Raw genomic sequence first — 4,618 nt, 5'->3', positions numbered from 1 at the left:
TCTATCTATCTATCTATCTATCTATCTATCTATCTATCTATCTATCTATCTATCTACCTATCCAATCCATCTATCCATCCATTATCTATCTATCCATCTATCCATCTAGCTATCTATCTACCTGTCTGTTTGTCTATCCATCCTCTATCAACCTATCTATCTGCCTGTCTTTAATCAATATTATCTATATGTTGTTTAGTTGTTTTTAGTTGTGTCCAACTCTTGCTAACTCTATTTGGCGTCTTTTGACAAAGATGCTGGAGTAGTTTGCCATTTCCTTCTCTAGCTCATTTTACAATTGAAGAAACTGAGGCAAACAGGGTGACATGACTTGTCTAGGATCATTAAACTAATGTGCCTAAGGCCAGATTTGAACTCACAAAGATGAATCTTATTGACTCCAGGTTCAGCACTCTATCCACTATGCCACCTAGTTACCCCTAATTGTGTGACCCTGGGTGACCTAATCTCTGCCTTAGCTTCCTCAGACATAAAATAGAGATATCTATATTTCAGGGTTGTTGTTAGGATCAAATAAGATATTTTAAAAAAGACCCCAAAGTAAATAAATGCTTAGCACAGTGCCTGACATACATTAGGCTCTGTATAAATGTTTATTCCTGCTTTCCTCTCAGCCTCCACTAGAATGTCACCGCCTTGGGGGACTATGTTTTTGCCTTTTTGGTATCCTCAATAGAAGCTGGCGTATTGAAAGACTCTAATAAATGCTTGTTGACTGATTAATTAACTGTTTGAGGCCCCAGTTGCTTCTAGAATACTGTGGATCAGGTTCATTGACCAAAAGTTGCTTCTTCCTCACTTCAACCTCATAGAATCCCTCTATTCTTGAGGATCCCTCCCGGCTTCCCATGTCCTTACACCTCAACTGCCAGGGTCCTCCATCCCTATGTTGTGTTTGATTATTTCCAAATCTACTATAACTGTATATGTTGTCCTTCCCCATAGAATGCCATCTTCCCAGGAGCAGAAACATCTCCATCTTTGAATTTGTATTCTCATTGTCTAGTACAATGCCTGGTACACAATCAGTACTTAATAATTGCTTATTAATTGGTGGATAGATTGCAGCTGCCAGTCCCACAGCAGTAACCCTCTACATAACGGACCTCGGAAGGATGTTTTCAGCATAGCTGAGTGCCCCGGGATATCTTAGAGTAGTTATTTCAATGGCGATGTCATTTCAAGGGTGCTATCTTTGTCAGGGAGGGTCATTGTATCACAGCTGTCTTGTATTCTGACCCTGACTTTCCCTAGTGTGGGTTGGGGCTCAGTTTGAACTATAGGTCCTGTGGGTTTGTCTTCTATATCTGTACATCCTGGAAAAAAATGTGGCTTTCTTTTGAACTCCAGGAAACAACTCCCATAACTGTTAGTCATCTTATTTATTTTCACCAGAGCAAATCAGACCAGAAGGCGAAGGATAACATAACCTTACAAGGGAATGTCCCACATACTTAGCTTGCTGAGGTGTCACCTGTCACCCCCCAAGCCAACTGATGCCAACGGAGGTGTTATTCTCAGTTTTGCTGGTCATCGGTCAATCCTGAATTAATCTCTGTCTTTCTTCTAGGTTCCTTTTAAAGGTCAGCATTTCCTCCTTGAGAGCAGAGGAAGTTGCTGCCCATATATCTACTTTTCATCTCATAGGCTCCAAAAGAGACATGTGTGAACTGAATGACTTCTGTGGAGAGTCCACGAGACAGGATCTTACTGAGGGGAAAATACAAAGGAAAGAAAGATAAAGTCATCACCAGGGCAAAGTGTAATAAAAGATGATTGCCTAACACATCCAGGAACTCTGAATTTCCCTGCACATGTTTCAGGCTCTTTCCAAGTCAGCTCATTGAAAAAGCATTACTTGTCAGAAGGAGAAATAATTCTAGTTAAGCCCTTTATTTTCCTTCCACCAATCAAAGTTGGCCAATTATTTGAAAAGCTGCCAGGCCCTTCTTTATACTTTCCTTTGGGATGAATGAAAATGAAATTTGTGAGGGCCATTGCCCCTTCCCTTCCATAAAGGGAAGTTCCTTCCTTTATTCATGTATCATTAACTACAAGGAAGAGAACTGAACAAAGAGTATGCCTAGTCCCCTCCAGGAGTTAGAGCAGGGTTGAAGTTTCAGACTCTGCCCTCAGGTGGGCCAGTCACCCAAAGGAAGGGTCTTTTGGAGCTCAAGATCAGTTACCGCACAAGGAAAATTTAGTGAAAGAATTCAGATAACTCTGTGTAACCTAGCACAATGGAAAAGCCATAATCTATGGCACTGGGGCTTCCTTCTAGGGGAAGAAGGATAACATGGAACTTACACAGAAGTATCTGAGTCCAGAAAATCCCCGCATTGGCAGCCTGTCACCTGAAACTGCTTTTATGGTGTCATTCTTTTTGATTAAGGATTTATTTCTAGAAAAGTTGTTAACCTCTTGCCTAGAAGAGCTAGATTCCCTAGAATGGCAGAATGTGGAATGGAGAGTATGTTAGAGTGGGTCGATTAGAAAGTGGCAGAATGGAGAACAGTAGTCTTTCATTTTACATTTATCATTCCTCAGATAAGGAAGCTAAGGCCCAAACGGCTTAGTTTAGTGACTTGCTTTCTAAAAAATGCTTTTAAAATGTTCAAATGATTTTTTTTAAACCCTTGTACTTCGGTGTATTGTCTCATAGGTGGAAGATTGGTAAGGGTGGGCAATGGGGGTCAAGTGACTTGCCCAGGGTCACACAGCTGGGAAGTGTCTGAGGCTGGGTTTGAACCTAGGACCTCCTGTCTCTAGGCCTGACTCTCACTCCACTGAGCTACCCAGCTGCCCCTGTTCAAATGATTTTTAAAAAAACGTTGTTGTCACTTTCCAAGAGCTGTCACCCATGCCTGGAACGCTCTCTGTCCAAAGCTCTACCTCCTGATGTTCCTGGCATCCTTTAAGTCCCCTTTTCTCCAGGGAGCCTTTATCCATCCCCCTCGATGCTAGCGCTTTACAGCAACTGGATAAGTCCAATTTTCCTGTATCTTGTTTGTAGGGTCTGCATTCTGTCCTCCCATTAGGTGTTGAACTCCTTTATGGCCATCCTAAGATAAACTGGGCTCCTACTGCCCAAATTTCCCCCAGATGGAAAGTGTTATAAGGCTTCTTTCTCTTAGGATATAAACATAACCTTTTTTCTTGCTTGGGAATATTCCTAACTGAACTCTTATCTTCCTTCTACTGGAGCAAGATCCACCTTCTGCTACTCTTATCAAAGACTCTTCCTGCTATTGATTTTTTCTTGTTCTCTTTCAATTCCCTTCTTGTTAAGCCTGGAGAAATTATTTTCTCTTTCCTGTTAACCTATGGACTTGAGAGAGGGGAGAGGGGTGTATTGGTTATTGCCTTCTATCTTTTATGAGTGACTTCTTACTTTATTTTCCCCCTCATTTCCTGGTGAGTAGTTACGTTACTTTTTTTTAAACATTTATTAATATTCATTTTTAACATGGTTACATGATTCATGCTCCTACTTTCCCCTTTACCCCCCGCACTCCCCCCTCCCATGGCCGATGCACATTTCCACTAGTTTTGTCATGTGTCATTGATCAAGACCTATTTCCAAATTGTTGGTAGTTGCATTGGTGTGGTAGTTTCGAGTCCACACCCTCAATCATGTCCACCCCGACCCATGTGTTCAAGCAGCTGTTTTTCTTATATGTTTCCTCTCCTGCAGTCCTTCCTCTGAATGTGGGTAGCATCTTTACCATAAATCCCTCAGAGCTGTCCTGGGTCACTGTATTGCTGCTGGTACAGAGGTCCATTACATTCTATTTTACCACAGTGTATTGGTCTCTGTGTATAGAGTTCTTCTGGCTCTGCTCCTTTCGCTCTGCATCTGTTCCTGGAGGTCTCTCCAGTTCTCCTGGAACTCCTCCAGTTTATTATTCCTTTTAGCACAATAGTATTCCATCACCCGCATATACCACAGTTTGTTCAGCCATTCCCCAATTGAAGGACATACCCTCCTTTTCCAATTTGTTGCCACCACAAAAAGCGCAGCTATAAATATTTTCGTACAAGTCTGTTTATCTATGATCTCTTTGGGGTACAAACCCAGCAATGGTATGGCTAGATCAAAGGGCAGGCATTCTTTTATAGCCCTTTGAGCATGATTCCAAATTGCCAGCCAGAATGGCTGGATCAGTTCACAGCTCCACCAGCAATGCATTAATGTCCCAATTTTGCCACATCCCCTCCAGTATTCATTACTCTCCCCTTCTTTCATTTTAGCCAACCTGCTAGGTGTGAGGTGATACCTCAGAGTTGTTTTGATTTGCATTTCTCTAATTATTAGAGATTTGGAACACTTTCTCATGTGCTTATTGATACTTTTGATTTCTTTACCTGAAAATTGCCTATTCATGTCTCTTGCCCATTTATCAATTGGGGAATGGCTTGATTTTTTATACAATTGCTTTAACTCCTTGTATATTTGAGTAATTAGACCCCTGTCAGAGTTTTTCGTTATAAAGATTTTTTCCCAATTTGTTGTTTCCCTTCTGATTTTGACTACATTGTTTTTGTTTGTACAAAAACTTTTTAGTTTAATATAATCAAAACCATTTAATTTACATTT

The sequence above is a fragment of the Gracilinanus agilis genome, chromosome 2 (genome assembly GCF_016433145.1).
Source record: "Gracilinanus agilis isolate LMUSP501 chromosome 2, AgileGrace, whole genome shotgun sequence".
NCBI lineage: Eukaryota > Metazoa > Chordata > Mammalia > Didelphimorphia > Didelphidae > Gracilinanus > Gracilinanus agilis.
Note: the sequence above shows the minus strand (reverse complement) of the source record.